The sequence below is a fragment of the Rattus norvegicus genome, chromosome 11 (genome assembly GCF_036323735.1).
Source record: "Rattus norvegicus strain BN/NHsdMcwi chromosome 11, GRCr8, whole genome shotgun sequence".
NCBI classification, from domain to species: Eukaryota; Metazoa; Chordata; class Mammalia; order Rodentia; family Muridae; genus Rattus; species Rattus norvegicus.
In genome coordinates this window covers 81758857-81777764 of record NC_086029.1, presented here as the reverse complement: position 1 = coordinate 81777764, position 18908 = coordinate 81758857, and the positions used below count along the sequence as shown (strand labels likewise).

Here is an 18908-nt window from a genome sequence, read left to right as displayed (position 1 = left end):
GGGTCTCTGGAGATGTTGGGTGGGAGCTGGTTCTTTGCTTCCTACAGTGTGTCCTAAACATGTCCCAACCTCTCAAAGTCACCCTTCCTCGCCTGCTAACAGGAGAGTCCGGCTGACGTCTGGTCTTGAGTTCACTGTTGGATGTCTCTACATGGTGTGGACTCTGACAGGTATGAAGGTGGGATGGTTGCCCAGGTGGCAGTGGGAGAATCTTAGTCTATTTAGCCTAGTATCCTCCTCCTGTGAAGGATCCTCCCACCCACCCCCACCCCACCCCACCCCATTGAGCTCACGGTTTCACACATGCCATATAAAAGTACTGTTCTTTCTTCCATTTTTATTGACATTATAGACAGGTTCTAGCCTTGAGGCTTGCTCTTAGCCCAGTCAGACCTTGAATTTATAATCCTCCTGTCTCAAGCCTTTCAAGTAGATAGGATTCTAGATCTGAGCCACTAGGCTGGGTCCCTATCTCCTCTCTCTCTCCTCTCTCTCTCTCTCTCTCTCTCTCTCTCTCTCTCTCTCTCTCTCTCTCCTCCCCTTTGCCCTTCTGCACACTGCACACTCCGGATTGAGATGACTTGGAAATAGCCAAGGTTGTGGGTAGGCCACCTCATTAACTCCTAGGCCCTAAGCCTATATAACCTTTCTGTGGTAACCTTTTCAGCTCCCTTTCCTTTAGCCAAGTTATCTTCCAAGGGAAGGAGCTAGGCTTGGTCTTGGGGGGCAGGAGTGGCCCCCTTGGGGAGCAGGGGTGAGCCCTTGGCTGCCAGTTGGCAGTACGGTCTGGAGCCCCAAAGCCCCTGCTGCAGGACCCCTGGGGTGAGACAGTTTGTAAGGCTGTGAGGTCAGCCTGTGTCCAGTTCACTTTGACTCTCCGCAGAGACTTGGGCTGTTGGCCTGACTCAGAGAACAGGTTCTGGCTGCCTTGGGTACAATCCAGAGCAAAGAGGAAAGGAATCTTTTCCAAAGCAGAGACCAGGAGGAGGCACACAGAAGGCTCTTTGCTCTGGACCTGAAGCCTTTCAGGTCTGTTTTCTTTAAATATCCTGCTGCAGGAAAGAGAAGCCCAAATCCAGACATTCCTAAAACATTCAGGTGGCTTTAAAGAAGCAATTCGTTTGATTTTTCACCACACCCTGTTTCTGCTCACTGGGGTCTCAGGAACCTACTCTTGGAGCTTGGTTGGAAGGTCCGCACCCTTCCAGGTTTGCCCACACAGCTGCTGTACGCATGGGGCCTGAGACCTTACGGGAGCCTGCTTTTTCTTCTTTAGTCTGTTTTTGTTTTCTCTTGCTGTGCTGAAGATCAAACCCTTGGCCATATGTATCGTAGGCACGAACCACCACCGAGCTTCATCACAGCCCATATTTTGTTTGTTTGGTTTGAAGTCACTTTGATCCCCAGCTGTAATGGCACGACTGACCATTGAAAGACTTTCCCTTGATCCCAGGGGTCAGACCCACAGTGACTTCTGACTCAGTGCTCCAGTGCTGTGCCTGACTACTGGCCGTTAGCCCTGAAGTCCCATCCTGGGGGTCTACACCACTTCACTGGTCTTTATCTTGGAGGATTCTCCTCTGTGGCAGACTTTGAGCTTTTGTTTTCTGTGTCAGAATGAACCTGGTAGAGATGGTGCACAAGATGAGCAGAAGCCCAAGGCTAGCCCAGATTCAGGAACAGCCTCTGTGAAGGAGGAGCTGTAATTAGTGTGAGGAAGAGTCCAGAATGTGTCCCAGAGCTGGCTGTGGCCAAGAGGGAAAGGGGAGTCCTTCAGCAGCTTCACTTGCCTTTCCTGCCTCAAGTCCCTGGCTTTAGGGGCAGAGGTAAGGACAGGATAAGGACAGGTTGTCCTGAGAAAAGATGCATGGGGAGGGGGAAGCCGTCTACAACCACGCTGGGAAGGGGGAGATGGCTCCATGGGTAAAAGTGTTTGCTGAGCAAACCTGACAACCTTGGTTCTATTCCTGGAAGCCACATTGAAAAAAGACAACCAAAACCCCCATGTGAGATGGACATCTCTAATCCCAGCAGTCCTTCCTGCCATGAGGTAGAGGAGGAAAGAAGCTCCCAGAAGCGTTCAGGCAGTTAGCATGGAGTGGCAGCACTGAGGCAGAAAGCACATACACATGCCACACACACACACAGACACACTCACAGAGACACATTCATACATAGAGCATACGCACACAGACACACACAGACATACACGCACACAGACACACTCACACAAATACCATACACCCACTACGCAAACACACCCACACAAATCACACACACTCACACACACACACCACACAAACACACACACACACAAATCACACATACACACACACTCACACACACATCACACAAACACACACAATCATACATACACAAATGTACTACAAGGACACACCACACAGACACACATTCATATATACAGCACACGCATACAAATCACACAGACGCACACACACAAACAAACATACTTACTTACACACCACACAGACCCACACGAACTCACACAAACATTCTACATAGACACATCACATACATACCATGCAGTCACAGGACACGCTCACACTCATACACACCCAAACACACACACACTCTCTCTCTCTCTCACACACACACACACACACACACACACGCATACTAAACAATAACGAGAGAGGTACAGTGTCCCCTCAGGAAGAGATATTTAGGGGTTGGGGATTTAGCTCAGTGGTAGAGCTCTCGCCTAGCAAGCGCAAGGCCCTGGGTTTGGTCCCCAGCTCCAAAAAAAAGAAAAGAAAAAAAATGGGGGACAAAAGTCTACCCTTGGGCTGGAGACACGGCTCAGTGGTTAAGAGCTCTGGCTGCTCTTGCAGGGGACCTGGGTTTGGTTCCTAGCACCCATATGCTGGCTCATAACCATCTGTAATTCCCTTTCCAGAGGTCAGATGGTCTCTTCTGATCTCTGCAGGAACCAGGCACGCCTGTTGTGCACACACACACACACACACACACACACACACACACACACACACAGATAGTCATATACATAAAAAATCTTTTAAGTAAAGAAAAATCAACATGTTTATTATTTTTCAAAAGACTGGAGGGGCTGGAGAGATGGCTCAGCAGTTAAGAGCACTGGTTGCTTTTCCAGAGGACCTGAGTTCAATTCCCAGCATCCACGTGGCAGCTCACAAGTGTTTGTAACTCCAGTTCCAGGGGCTCTGACACCCTCTCACACACAACCAGGAACAGCACGAATGTACATTCAATAAGTAAATAAAGTCATTTAAAAGACTGGAAGCAAATTGATCAAATATGGGGATTGAGTAGGAGTTTCCTCCGTAAGGGGATTGATTCTCGCTTTCTCTCTGCTTTGCTGGGTGACTATGAGAAATTTTCTCCTTTCATGCACAGAACTAGCTCTGGCACGTTCCAGCTCAGATATTACCTGAGAATAATCAGGACCAGATGCTTATGGGCAGTTCCGTTGGCACAGCTGTTGCTGCCCACCCCTGTGCAGACCCAGCCACCCAAGCCCTCAACCCAGCCTGGGCCCCGGGAGGAAGCAGCCCCCACCCCTCCTCCCCTCAGCTGTGGGCTCTGATCTCAAATTAGAATTACGCCTCTTTTCTCTGCCTGGATCTGAATCATGAAAAGCCGCCTACACCGTCAGCTGCAACCTCAGGAACAAAGAGGAGACTTCAGGCAGAGCGGTTGCCTGGACAGCCATTCTAGCTCTGAAGCTTCAATAGGGAAAGGAGGGACCAAACTGGCACTGTATAATGGCAGGACACAGCGACATGTGTGACTCAGGCCCCCCACAGCTCCCTGGGTGGGCGACAATGATGGCCTGTGTCACAAGGAGGTTGGAGCAGGGAGGCTGGCTCTTCAGTGGAGCACTGGCTTGGGGTAGGACGGCTCCCTCCGCCTCAGAGTGAGATGGGCCAGGCTCTCCCTAGGGCTGAGGTGCAGGGACTTCCGGCTGCCAATCACGGCTGCATCCAGCTGCCAATCACGGCTGCATCTGAATCCCCATCCCTGTCCGCACCGCCTTAACTGTGATAGCAGGAGTTTAAACTCATTTCGGATTGAGTCCGTGGGAAACCTGCTCCTCCCCTGAGGAAAATTCGCCCGCAGAATTGATTCTCTTTGTTCTCTGGTCTCCGTCCTGCCTAGCCCCCATGCCCTTCTCCTCAGACGCCTGCAGCTCCAGAACCTTCTGTGATCTTTCAGTGCAGGGTTGTAACTCTGGTTCTTAGGTGAAGCGACCTCAGCAGATAGGACATAAACCACATTGTTGTCTCCTGTCCCCTCTCTCTGAGCCGCCCCCAGTCACCTGCTGCTGTTTCCTACCTGGTCAACCCGAGTTCACCCCTTTCCCTCAGCCTTCACCTCACTTCTGCCCCCTTATATTTCCTTAATTCCTAAAGCAGAAAAAAAAATTTGTCCATTTTTCCATCCGACTTTAGTTTGTCAGTCACACAGTCAAGATAAATATAAATCTTTCTTTTCTTTTTTCTTTTTCTTTTTTTTTTTTTTTTTTTGTATTTTGTTGTCGTAGTTTGTTTTGAGACAGGGTTTCTCTCTGTAGCCCTGGCTGTCCTGGCACATTTGCTCTGACTGCATCGTGGAATACATGAAAATTGAAAGTTGGGCCTTGCCTCCGCCTTTAGAAAATTCAAATCATCATCGGGCATTGTGGAGCACACCCTTAATTCCAGCACTCAGGAGGCAGAGGCAGGTAGATCTCTGTGGGTTAGAGGCCAGCCTGGTCTACAGAGAGAGTCTAGGACAGCCAGGGTTATTACACAGAGAAGAAACTCTTGTCTCAAAAACAAACAAACAAACAAACAACCCAGAAGGAAAAAAAAAAGAATATTCAAATTATATCAGGTAGCCTTCTTGATTTCTTGATATTTGTTTGTTTGTTTATTTGTTTTGGGGACACAGTTTCATTCTAGAAGGCCTAGAACTGACAGAAATCCTGGTGTCTCAGCCCCCGACACAGGTTGGGCATTGCAAATGTCAGCCGCTATGCCTGGCTTCTTGGCTTTCCTAACTTTCCTACCTGCTGTGAGAATGCAATACAGTAAGCTGTGGGGACCTGACCTGTAAGTACCTGACGCTGCTCCTCCCTCCAGTCTTAGTCTCCTCAGTGACCAGTTACACCCCAGCCTGCCTTTATCCTAGGTGACTGTGGGCAAACAAGTGTGCCCTGTGCTCAACAGTGAAGGGCACACAGTTGGGATTGTTACATGTGGGCCTCAATGTATCTCTTAATTAATCTGGTTTTGAAGAGGTAAAACTCCTGTCCCAATCCCGTAGCCTCAAACATTCTTCAGAACAGAGAACCGCGTGCGGACAGAGCCAGTCCTGCCTCTGCACACTGAGCAGGGAGGTAATTCTCAGGAGTAGACTGGCAGATGTGTGCCACCTAGAAGTGACATCCTACCCCCCTAGGACAGGTTAAAGTTGCACTTCACATTGGACTGTCGTCCTCCAATCTGTGAGGTTCTAAGGGTGCAGTTGCCCCGATCCTGGATCTCCGGGATGGCTTGTGACATCCCCACTACCTCCTCTTTCAGGGCCAGCAGCTTCAGCACAAAGTCAAGCAGCTCATGAGGGCCTTTCAAAGCACACTGGGACAGCCCAGCAGGTCCTTCCTTCCCCGGGGACCTCATAGTTCCTTGTTGAGTGTTTATCAGAGTAAATGTTAAAAATGAATGTTGAGGGGCTGGGGATTTAGCTCAGTGGTAGAGCGCTTACCTAGGAAGCGCAAGGCCCTGGGTTCGGTCCCCAGCTCCGAAAAAAAAAAAAAAAAAAAAAAAGGGGGCTGGGGATTTAGCTCAGTGGTAGAGCGCTTACCTAGGAAGCGCAAGGCCCTGGGTTCGGTCCCCAGCTCCGAAAAAAAGAACCAAAAAAAAAAAAAAAAAAAGAACCAAAAATGAATGTTGATAGTTCAAACGAAGCTTGACCTTACCTTGAGGTGAAGGTTTTGGATCTTTTTTAGATTATGTTTGTGTTGTGGGGTGTGTGTGTGTGTGTGTGTGTGTGCCTGTGTGCCTGTGTGCCTGTGTGCCTGTGTGTGTTGTGCTTTGTGTATTATGCGTGTGTGTTGTTTGTGTGGTGTGTGAGTATTTTGTGTTTTTTATTTATCTATTTATTATTTTTAAATGTTTTTTAAAGGTTTATTTATTTCTTATATACATTGTAGCTATCTTCAGACATAACAGAAGAGGGCATCAAATCTCATTACAGATGGTTGTGAGCCACCATGTGGTTGCTGGGATTTGAACTTAGGACCTCTGGAAGAGCAGTCAGTGCTCTTAACCACTGAGCCATCTCTCCAGCCCTATTATTTATTTTTGAGACAGGGTCTCACTAAGCTTAGCTGACTAGCAGGTCTCATGGAACCTGCCTCTGCCCTCCCCCAGTACTAGGCTGTAGATACACACCACTGTACCCAGCTTTTCCAAGCTCAGGCCCTCATGTCCATATAGCAAGCACTTAACCAGCTGAGTCATTGCCCCAGCCCAGGACGCAGGTTTGCTTTGGATGAATTACTTAAAGGTGGCAAGAGAGGCTGCCTAAGCTTATCAGGTTGCACATGGACTATGCTCTTAAACATGGTCATTATTTCCTACAAAGTGAGATGATTTCAAGTTGATTTGCCCAGGGAGACGGCTGTGCACGTGACGTCCTGGTATAAGATCCGCAACAGAAACTACAGTGACTATGGGAGGCTGTGCTCCCTCCCACTGCTCATAGCAGCCCCAGAGGGCAGGCGTAACATAACATTATAGGGACCCCGAGATGAGGAGCTGCCTAAAGTCACTGTCTTCACTGCTGGCAGTGACCCAGACGGGTCAATGGGTCTGCCAACCAGCGGCCAGTCCCTGGCCCAGCGGTTCAGCCCTCCTCTGTGAGGTGAGCTGTACAGAGACTTAGGCCCGACCTCTAACTGAAAATGTTTGCAGCTTTTGCTTGCTGACCTCTGGCTGGGTGACCGGTGCCTATTGTGGGGCAGATAGAAGACTGGGGTTGGGGCAGGGGCATGGCGAAAGGGAACCAGAAAGAAGCAGAAAGACAGGCAAGAGAACTAAACTCTGTCCTACGTAGGTCTCCCAGGCAGTGCTGACACCTAGTCTGCTGATCAGTAAGGATTTGAGTCAGAGGGAAGGAGTGAGCAGGAGAGGCCTATCACACAGTCTTCACACAAGCCCTACACCGTGAATTGTGGAGAACCAGCATCTTTTCCCTGCTGGAGCAGCTAGCCTTCTAGATCTTTCTTCAAGGCCTCTTTAGAATCACTTAGGGGTGTCTTCCGTACCTTTAGAGTGCTTTGCTACTGATCCGCTCCTCTGCCCTTCCAGAGGTCACCCTTAAAGTTTAATAGCAGCTTCCAGGCTGAGCCTGAGAGGTGAACACTGGTTCAAAGAGAACTAACAAGGGTCAGTGGTGGTGGCATAGGCCTGTCATCATAGCACGGGGAAATCGGGGAAGCAGCAGGAATCAGGAGTTCAAGACCAGATTCAGCTACATAGGAAGTTAGAGGCCAGCCTAGGCTACCCTCCCCAAAGCCACCTCCCCAGGGAGAGAACTAACAAACAGGTACTGAGCAAGAGCTACGCTCACTGTGTACTACATTTGCACACTTAAAACAGACGGGTGAAGGAAGGCAGTCAGGACCACCCTGACCAAGATGAGGCCGAGCTGAAGATGGGTGTGGGGGACAAGAGGAGGCTGTTGAGCATGAAAAGGAAACAGTGAAGTCAGCACTCTGGCCCAGCCAAGCAGCCGCAGGAGGGGTAAACAGAGTAATAAATATGCGGCAGAGGATGAAGACCAGGGAGAGAAGGAGGATTGCTCGACTGTGGGTCCACCAGGGCACAGCAGCTGTGCTTGTGGTTGGCTGAGGGTGAGAGGAGACGTCTGATACCCATTAAGAGAAACCTCAAACAACGTTCAGTTCCAGGAACTGTATTTCATAGATTAGTCCACTCTCTTTTTACTGCCTTAAAAAGTGTGTGCGCACACACACACACACACACACACACACACACACGCATGCACGCACACACGCACACACACACACACCACACACACCACACACATACACACACACCACACACACACCACACACGCACCACACACGCACCACACACGCACCACACACACATACCACACATACCACACACACCACACACACCACACACACACACTCACACACTCACACACACACTCACACACTCACACACACACACCACACACCACACACATACACTCACACACACACACCACACACACACCACACACACACCACACACCACACACGTACACACACTCACACACTCACACACTCACACACACACTCACACACTCACACATTCACACACACTAAGCAAAGCTTTTCTTGTATTCTCTTTAGTGCCTTGAAGCTAAGACAGTGTGTGAAGCGGCTGTAACTCCCCGGCCTTTGCTGTGACAGGGGACTGCTGAGACATCTGGAGCCACTCATTCTAATTCAGTCCCCTTATCTCTGAATTATAGTTCCAGAAACTGAGGCCCAGACCACTTAAGGCCGAGTAGCAGTGGGTGGCAGCTAAGGTGGAAACTATCAAGCCCAAGACTTCTTATCACAGTTCTGTCACACACAGCAGCCCACACGCAAGCCCTTTAATGGCCACCGTTGCTGATTACAAAAAAATCTCTGAACTTACACAATTGCTTTTGTTTTCAAATTAATGCTTTCGTATTTCTAATTACAAAAGTTGAACGTGGTTCAGTTTTTGTTTTTGTTGTTGATGTTGTTTTAAAAGCTAATGTCTTATGACGCAGCCCAAACTAGCTTCAAACTCCTGGGTTCAAATAATCCCCCTGCCTCAGCTTCCTTAGTAGTTTGGACTACAGAATATACTTCCTTGCCAAGCTGTGCTTTGATAAAAATGTAGAGTGTCAAAAAGCAAAAGAGGAAAATTAAAATCCTTCATGATCTTGTGATCAGAATTGAACCCTGTGAATATTTCAGGAACACTGTCCCCTCCCCTTCATTTCTTCCTTCTCCCTTTATTGAGACAGGATCTTACTATGTTGCCTAGACTGGCCTAAAGGTCATGATCCTCCTGCCTCAGTGCTAAGTACTGGGATTACAGGTATGTGCCACTCCTCTGGAGGCTGCCTGTCTTCTTTCTATAAACATTCCCGAACTACTCCTCCTCCTCCTCCTCCTCCTCCTCCTCCTCCTCTTCTTCTTCTTCTTCTTCTTCTTTCTCCTCCTCCTCCTCCTCCTCTTCCTCCTCCTCCTCCTCTTCCTCCTCCTCCTCCTTCTTCTTCTTTTGCTTGTTTGTCGTTTGTTGTTTTGAGACAGGGTTTCTCCGTGTAGCCCTGGCTGTCCTGGAACTCACTCTGTAGACCAGACTGGCCTCAAACTCAGATCCACCCGCCTCTGCCTCCCGAGTGCTGGGATTAAAGATGTGTGTCACTTTACTGAACTTTATAATTGCCTAAACTGTACACATTGGAAGTATACACAGGCTAGGGCTTCATAGGCAAAGTGCCTTCTAAGTGTGAGGCCTTGAGTTTGGCACACATGGGGGCGTGCTAGCACACACCTGTGACCCCACTGCTGTGGGGCAGAGACAAAGGGATCTGGGATTCCCTACTCAACTATTCTAGGAAAAATGGTGAGCTCCAGGCTTAGTGAGAGACACTACCTAAAATAATATACTTACTTGTGAGATGGCTCACAGGTAAAGGTATTGGCCTTGAAAATCTGGCAATTTAGTGGGCTATGATGACACATACCATTGATTAATCCCAGCACTTGAAAAGCAGAGGCAGGTGGATCTTTGTGAGTTTAAGGCCAGCCTGGTGAGTTCCAGGATAGCCAGGGCTACATGGAGAAACCCTGTCTCAAAAAAAAAAAAAAAAAAAAAAAAAAAAAAAGTCTGGTAACTTAGGCTCAATTCTCAGAACACACGTAAAGATTGAAAGAAATGACCCCCCAGAGAGCAGATCATGCACACATACGCAGAGTATTTTCTTTTTCCAAAAAAGAGAAATAAGATGGAGAAGAGGTTGAGAAGGCATCCTGACTTTAACCCTTAATCTCTACAGCTGTCTACCGCAAACCTGTGCACACATGCAAATACTCCACACACACACACACACACACGTGTGCACATCACAGAACGAAGACATTTAACACTGAAAAATTTAAACATTTCATTTTAATTAAAAAAATTAATACATTAAGAAAAGATTGTCGGGGCTGGGGATTTAGCTCAGTGGTAGAGCGCTTGCCTAGGAAGCGCAAGGCCCTGGGTTCGGTCCCCAGCTCCGAAAAAAAGAACCAAAAAAAAAGATTGTCTAACTTGAGTTGGGAACAATATGCCCTACAAGTTAATGGGAGACAAAAACAGTAACGATTCACCTTGCAGGTTAAGGTTCTGTTTGTAGTTAGAGAACACATTCCTATTTGTCCTGTGTTAAGTCCTGGCGAGTTACGGTTTCTGTTTGTAGTTAAAAATAAGTTCCACCTGCTTAGTCTGATGTAAACAGTAAAACAAGCTTTTCAGCTTACACTAAACTGTAGTCTGTTCCTTCCCTTCCCTTGTAGCTTGCTACAATTACAATGTGTAACAGAGGACTCTCTCCCCCTGTGAATACCTTATCTGTCTTATACAAAAGATCTCAAGAGACCAGCAGAGGCTGCTCTCTCAAATTCTGATTCAGGGTGAGAGAGCCAGCTAGCCATCCTCAAGTAAACCCTAAAATACTTCTTTTCTCCTCGTGATTCTCATGCTTAATACTTGGACTTCTATACATGACATGGGAGTGTGCCACCTCCTTAGAGTGCGTGCCATGTGCACGTGCACAATATTAAAAAAAAAAAAAAAAGACAGGTGGTGGTGGTGGCACATTCCCTTACTCCCAACTCTTGGGAGACAGAAGCAGGCAGATCTCTGTGAGTTCGAAGCCAGCCTGGTCTACAGAGTGAGTTCCAGGATACCTAAGGCTACGCAAAGAAATCCTGTCTCCAAAACCAAAAAGGATGGGGAAGAGATTTAAAAAAGTCTCCTCTGCCCTCTGTAGGCATTCACCACACACATGTGCACACTACATATACTCTCCATACGTGGGTGAGCACACACAGTAACAAAAAAATGCATTTGAAAAAGAGTTGTCCAATTTGAAATTTAAAGTCAATTTTGGCATTCCATGCACACACATAAAACCACGTCTATGATCAAGACCCTGAGCAGGTCTGTCCGCCACTTCTAAGCTTTTCTGCAAGAGCCTTTGGCCTTCTTGGCCCACCCTGAGTCTCTCCCAGTGACTTATGGCCAGGAGAGCAGGCACGCAGCCAAGACTTGCCTAAGCTCTGTCTCCTGGCCAGAGAATGCTTCAAGGAGCATGAAGGATCCCTTCAGAAGGTGTTTCAGAACTCTCTGTAGCTTCTGCTCAATTTTGCTATGAGCGTTGCAAATTTCAAAAATATGCAGAGGAGGAAGGGGAGGGAGAGGAGGGAGAGGAGGGAGAGGAGGAGGAGAAGGAGGAGGAGGAGGAGGAGGAGGAGGAGGAGGAGGAGGAGGAGGAGGAGGAGGAGGAGGAGGAGGAGGAGGAGGAGGAGGAGGAAAGCATTTGTGGGGCTGGAAGTTCTGAGTTCAAATCCCAGCAACCACATGGTGGTTCACAACCATCTGTAATGAGATCCGATACCCTCTTCTGGTGTATCTGAAGACAGCTACAGTGTACTTATATATAATAAATGAATAAATCTTTAAGAAAATACCTAAAAAATAAGGAGGAAGAGTGTCTTGTGTAAACCAAACAGGTGTTGCCAGGAAACACCTAAGTGGTAGGTAGACACCAAAAGTACACATGGATGGATGTCACTCATCAGACAGGCAAACATAAAGGGGGAGGTTTAATCCAGTATTCAGGAGCTTGTAGGGCAGAGAGGACACTCAGTGCCTGTCGCAGCTGTCAGCCCCACTCCCTAGGGAGAGCCAGTAAATTATCCTGCCAAGTGTGATTGCTTGGCTGCTCCTCTCCACTTAGGACTTGTGTTTGCTCTCTTTACCCCGGAGGTACTTGAGCTCCTGCGGTATTAACGGGGCAAGAGAGACAGGACGACTCCTTTCCCCCATGAGAACAAAGAACCCCAAGCAACCCTGGCTGAGAACGCAGACCAGCCTGGAGTACACAGATATGAATAATTTAAAAACCTCTGTAATCAAGTCATGTAACTTTTCAAGGTCAAATGGATAAGACGCGGTGTATCGTAATGGGATCTGGCACGGAAAATGAATCACCTCGGCTTCACTTGAAAGCCAGTTTCAAGGGCAGAGCGGTACTGAATGGGGTATGATAATGCATTATAACAGCGCACTGCCCATCGACTGTTTGCCCAAGTGTTTTGGAGGCTGGGAGCCAAGTCCCAGGTCCCAGGGCCAGAGGAGCCACCTGGGACGGCCCCGGGCGAGGGTGGGGCTGCCAGAAGCCACACGTAGACTTCAGAAGCTTCTCCAAGACCACGTTTCCTGCTTTGGTAAGGACTCCAGTCATGTCGGATTAGGGCCATTCAATGACCTTGTTTCAACCTTTGAGCCTCCGCAGGGACCCCGTCTCCAAATAAGGTCACAATCTGAAGGACCCGGGTTATGGCTACTAATGCACCTGTTTGAAGGGGCACAGTTCAGTCCGTAACAATAACGACAAATATGACAGCACTAATAAAATGTTTGGAGATCTTTAGATATGAGTCCGGGAAAATGTAAGGGGATGATAAAGGCTAAACCTGGAATAGTGGTTACCTGCGGGCGGCAGTGGGGGATGGGTGGGGCCTTAACCTGCCTTGATAATCTTTTTCATTTTTAAAATACTTTTTTAGTTTGGGATTCAGTCACAGGGCTAAACCATACTCTACCACTGTGCTACACTACCAGCCCTATTCTCCTGTTTCTTGGGCAGGCAATGGGTTTATTTTAATATTCTTCATTATTTGGGTGATATTTCTTGTAGGTACCTATCCTATGGATGTGTACAGCTGTGCATGCAGTTGTATGTGCATGTATGTCCCGGTGGAGACCAGAGGTCTAGGTCAAGTGGTGTCCTTGCTCCTCTCCACCTTATTGTTTTAAACAGGGTCTCTAACAGAACCCGGAACTCACTCATTAGTCAGATAATCAACCCCAGAAATCGGTCGTGTCCCTCTCTCCGAGCACTGGGGTTACAGATTGACTGGACACAGTTGTTTTTTGTTTTTTTGTTTTTTCTTTTTTTTCGGAGCTGGGGACCGAACCCAGGGCCTTGCACTAGCTAGGCAAGCGCTCTACCACTGAGCTAAATCCCCAACCCCTGGACACGGCTCTGGGGATCTGAATTCCGGTCCTGGACGCTACCGACCGGGGTGGTTAGAGTGGGTGTGGCCTCCATAGGTTCACGTGTTTGAATGCTTGGCCCATAGGGAGTGCACTATTAGGAGGTGTGGCCTTGTTAGAAGAAGTGTGTCACTGTGGAGGCGGGCTTTGAGGTCTCCTATTCTCAAGCTCTGCCAGGTATGACACACAGTCTCCTTCTCCTGCCTGCAGATCAGCACTGTGTCTGCCTGCAGGCTGCCATGTTTCCCACCATGACAATAACGGACTAAAACTTTGCGCTCTGTGCCAGTCTCAATGAAATGTTTTTCTTTGTAAGAGTTGCCTTAGGCTCGGTGTCTTTTCCCAGCAAGAAAACCCTAAGACACAAAGTGAGCTACCTTCCCAGTCCTGTGTACATTTATTTTCGTTTGTGGTGGTGGGGTCTCGTGTAGCACAGGCTGGCCCCTGACCCGCTATATACCAAAATGACCTCCCTCTGTGTGCTGGGATCACAGGCACGTGCCTCTGTGCTTGCCTCTTGTTATTTTTTTTTTCTTTTTTTCGGAGCTGGGGACCGAACCCAAGACCTTGCACTTGCTAGGCAAGCGCTCTACCGCTGAGCTAAATCCCCAACCCCACCTCTTGTTATTTTTATTTAAGAGATGATTTATTTATTTATTTGTGGCTTTCCTTTTTCTTTTTTTAAAGACACACAGAAGCATTAGCTCATTTAAAAAAAAAAGATTTATTTCTTTATTTTATGGATGTGAGTACACTGTCGCTGTTCAGACACACCAGAAGAGGGCATTAGATCTCATTACAGATGGTTGTGAGCCACCATGCGGTTGGGAATTGAACTCAGGACCTCTGGAAGAGCAGTCAGTGCTCTTAACTGCTGAGCCATCTCTATAGATCTTTTTGTGTTTTTTTCAAGACGTGGTATCTATTCATTCATTCATTCATTCACTCATGTTTTTCAAGACAAGAAGAAGGTTTCACTGTGTAGCCCTGGCTGTCCTGGAAATCTCTCTGTAGACCAGGCTGGCCTTGAACTCAGAGATCCTGCCTGTCTCTGCTCCCCGAGTGCTGGGCTAAATGGATTTGCCACCACATCTGGCTTTAAGAGGCAATTTATAAGAAGTGCAACTTTCAAAAAAGAAACGTAAAAAGATTGAGGCAGGTATAGACAGCATGTTTGAATTTGCTATTTGGGGAGGGAGGGAAGGAGAAAAGCCAGAGGGAGGTGAGGGAGGTCTTCCTGTGAAAACTGCTGGGAAGTTACTGGCTCACTCAGGTTCGTTCAACTTGTAGGAATCATTTTGCACCCATGTCCCTAACCACACTACGCCGTTCCCTTCCCCACACAGCTGCTGCCTCTTTCCTGAAGTTATTACCTGGGTCCTTGGATGCTGGTCATCAAACTGCACTCAGTAGGTGCTTAGTGAAGGCAGGGTCTCCTTCCGGTCCGGCTTCCTATTCCATTGCTTTCACACCTCGGGTCTGAGTCCCATCCTCTTCTCTGGCCAAGTGCAGGCCTCCAGAGTACTCACAATCTACTGAGCTGAGTCCTGAGTTTCTAAGCTGACCGTAGGAGAGGGGCCAGAGCTGTCATCCTAGAGAATGTTACTGGCTAGAGAATGTCACTGGCTCCCTGAGTGCCAGGACGAGTGGTGTAGTTGTCATTGAGGCTGTGTCCAGATATATCCCCACCTGACCCCACAGCCACAGCTGTTCTGGAAGCTGGTACAGTGAACTGGAGAATCTGTGACCCCAGCTCATCAGTCCCCAGGGTTTCTGCACCACCTGTCCATCAAGATAGAGGAATGACACATGCACTGCTCCCTGCTCTGAGCCCTCATTCTCTCGCTTCAGGAAGGGCGGGGTTGTGGGAGGCAACCTGCAAGTCTCCAGTAACAGAGATTCTCAATTTTTTTTTTTTTTTTTTGCAGAATTTCCTTGAGTCTACAAAGCTAACCAGTGAAAACATACATTCCTGTTTTTTGCTTTGCTTAAACTGGAGTTTTTAGCTCACCAGCACCTGCAGGAGTCAAAAATAGACAAAGTCAGGGGAGAGAAAATCTGGGGCCTTTCAAAGCCTACAAGGAACAGAGCTCTAGGTGACATGGTTCTGAAGACAGAACCAGACCATCGGGGTAGCATGCGGATGTACCACTGGCCTCCAGATAGTCTGAAAGCCAGTCTAAGGAAATGACATGGATGACAGTATATGACATGGGATGTGAATGGTGTTAAAAAAGAAATCAAGAAATTTTAATCAACCTAAATGCTCAGAAATTGAAGTCTGTCTTACTGTGATGTGCATCTGATCAACTGCATGAAGCCATTAAAATCATGTTAGTCTGGTGTAGTCCCAGACTTGGGAGACTGAGTCAAGAAGAACAAGGGAATTTGAAATCAGCCTGGGCTATGGAGGGAGACATTGTCTTTAAAAAAAAAAATCACATTGCTAGACAATGGTGGTGCATGTATTTAATCTAGTACTTGGGAGCCAGAGGCAGGTTGATCTCTGAGTTTGAGGCTAGCCTGGTCTACATATCTGGTTCCAAGACAGCCAGGACTATCCAAAGAAACACTGTCTCAAGAAACAAAACAGAAAAAAAAATCACATTGTAGGATTTGGGGAGTTCTTATAACAGCGCCAAAGTGGTAAATGTAATTGTATCTTTTGTTGTTGTTGCTTTTGGAGGTAGAGTCTTACTATGTAACTCTGGTTCTAGCCTGGAACAAGATATGTAGACCAGGCTAGCCTCAAACTCATACAGATACACCTGCTGCCTCTGCCTCCCCAAAGCTCAGGTTAAAGGCATACGCCATGCGGCTCTGTGACTCTACTAACATAAGTTATAGCTAAATCAAGAGACAGACACATATTTACGTCTGGTGTATAGGAAGAAATATGTTGTTAGTATTTGCCCCTAGGCAGTGGGGTTATAGGTGATTTTTGTCTATGAGTTTTTATAATAGAAGAAATACATTACATCTTTGCCTCTTTAGACTTTTCGAGACGTTCAAGATATAAATATACATATGTACAGTGTCTCACTATGTAGCCCAGTTTGGCCTAGAACTTAAATTGTTAAATTGACCTACTTCTTACCATATCCAGTGAAATATATATATATATATATATATATATATATATATATATATATATGGTTTTGTGTGTCAACTTGACACAAGCTGGAGTTATCACAGAAAAGGAGCCTCAGTTGAGGAAATGTTCCCATGAGACCCAGCTGTAAGGCATTTTCTCAACTAGTGATCAAGGCGGGAGGACCCAGCCCATTGTGGGTGGTGCCTTCCCTAGGCTGGTAGTCTTGGGTTCTGTAAGAAAGCAAGCTGAGCAAGCCTGGGGAAGCAAGCCAGTAAGACACATCCCTCCACGGCCTCTGCATTAGCTCCTGCTTCTTGTCCTGCTTGAGTTCCAGTCCTGACTTCCTTTGGTGATGAACAGCAGTGAGGAAGTGTAAGCTGAATAAACCCTTTCCTCCCCAACTTGCTTTTTGGTCATGTTGTTTGCGCAGGAATATATATATATATATATATATATATATATATATATATATATATATATATATATATATATATATATATATATATTACATTCAGAGGCAGGACTGTTGGACACGAGGTTATTCTATTTCTAGATCTCTTTCTCTGTGTGTCTCTCTCTGTTTCTTTCTCTCTGTGTTTCTCTGTCTCTGTCTCTCTCTGTCTCTCTCTGTCTTTCTCTGTGTCTGTCTCTCTCCGTGTCTCTGTCTATCACTCTGTGTCTCTGTCTCTCTGTGTCTCCCTCTTCCCCTCTCCCTCCTTCCCCCGTTTTGGTGGTTTGGAGGGTCATATGCCAAGCACAGACTCTGCACTGTACCAGGTGCTTTGTTCTGTGTGGCCCCCACACCATGCTGCATTTGAAAATGTGGTAAGAATAACGCACCATGCACGCACGTATGACCTCTGAGCACTGCATACAGGTTTCTGGGCTTGGTGTCAGGAGATGGTACACACAAATATCCTAGCATTCAGGACATGGAGGCAGGAGCACCAGGAGTTCAAGGTCACCCTAGGCTTCATGGTAAGTTCAAGGCCAGTCTGATCTATAGAAATATCTTCTTGTCTTGAACAAGTAGACACACAACCCTTCCTAAAGAGAGGGGCGTGGGGGCGAGAGTCTCAGGATCCCTTGTAGATTGTAGATCTGCAGAAAGAAACAGCCAGGCTGTGACTTAATAGCTGGGAACCTCTGAAGGTCTAATCATAGAGCCCCCTCTCTAATTCAAACAAGGGCATTTTGGAAGGCCAGGAGGAGGGCGCTAACCTGTCAGCAACCATGGCCATGAGGGGTCGTCAGTAAGACTACAGCTATGCAGGGACATCCATGTGATAAGCTGTGAAGGGCCTTCAGGCCTGCCTGGTAAGCATAGCAGTTACCCAGATATACTTAGATATACTTACTCCTATCTCTGCTGTATGTCTTTCTGGTCTGGCCTCTAGAGATGAAATGAGGAGGAAAGGCTGTTTCCCCAGTTAAAGCTGTCTCTAAAAGCAATGCTCAGAAATAGGGGTCCCTCGTCCAACCTGCAGGTTCTATTATTGGAAGCTGTTGTCAAACCCTGGTTCCTGTTCCTTTTCTGTCTTCTGAACCCTTTAGCAGTGAGGAAGACACAGTGAAGGACAGTCTGGTGTTGACAGCAGCCTGGAGAAGGCCGGCTGGACCATCTTCTTCTGTGTTCACACCTCCCAGAGGGAAGCACTCCATCAGCAACCATGGCTCCGTCAGCAACCATGGCTCCGTCAGCAACCATGGCTCCGTCAGCAACCATGGCTATAAGGGGTCATCGGTGTGACTACAGCTATGCAGGACCTGGGGACCCATGAATGGTGGCATCCGGGCCAGTGTATGACCTGTATAATTACAGGCACCATGCTTAGAAGAATTGAACGCCCTGGTGTCATCGAAATTCTTAATAATTTGGGGGAGGGTAAACTGGCCTTGAACTCTCTGTAACCCAGGCTGGCTTAGAACTAACAATCCTCTTGCCTTAGCCTCCTGGGTGCTAGGTTTATAGGAGTGTGTCACCATGCTTGACCCTTAATTTTTTTTAAAGATTGTATTAATATTTTATATGCATTTGGTGTTCTACCTGCATATACTGTGTGAGATTGCCAATGCCCCCGGAACTGGAGTTACAGACAATTGAAGCTGCCATGTGGATGCTAGGAATTGAACCTGGGTCCCCTGAAAGAGCAGTCAGCAGTACTCTTAACCACTGAGCCATCTCTCCAGTTCCAGCTCTTGACTATTTTTTTTTTTAATATAAAAGGGCCAGACACAGTAGTGAACAGATTTGATCCCAGCACTAGGAAAGTAGAGGTAAGCCTACGGTTAAAAGGTAGTCTGTTCTACATAGTGAGTTCTAGGTCAGTTAGGGCTACATAGTGAAACCCTGTCAAAAGAAGGGAAGGAGGAAGGAAGGAAAGAAAGAAGGAAAGAAGGAAGGAAAGAAGGAAAGAAGGAAGGAAGGAGAGAAGGAAGGAAGGAAA

At 47.3% G+C, this 18908-nt stretch overlaps 2 long non-coding RNA genes across 4 annotated transcripts in view; one reads left to right on the top strand and one right to left on the bottom strand.

Moving 5' to 3' along the window:
• Positions 1-320: 320 nt before the first annotated feature.
• The window catches only part of LOC102547162 (uncharacterized), a 23338-nt gene continuing 4750 nt past the window's right edge, over positions 321-18908 (bottom strand). Inside the window, exons 2-3 of one of the 3 annotated variants that reach the window (XR_010056306.1) lie at positions 14741-18908; positions 321-1686 (exon numbers count right to left, since the gene is read on the bottom strand). The exon at positions 14741-18908 is cut by the window's right edge and continues 1295 nt beyond it. This is a non-coding gene — a long non-coding RNA (uncharacterized LOC102547162). Of the gene's footprint in view, positions 1687-14517 lie in introns of those variants that run through there. The other 2 variants (XR_595100.4, XR_010056305.1) reach the window with 2 other exon arrangements.
• Positions 11605-15621, top strand: LOC120095668 (uncharacterized). Its single transcript, XR_005491384.2, has 2 exons — positions 11605-12535; positions 14714-15621. It is a non-coding gene; the product is annotated as an uncharacterized LOC120095668 (long non-coding RNA).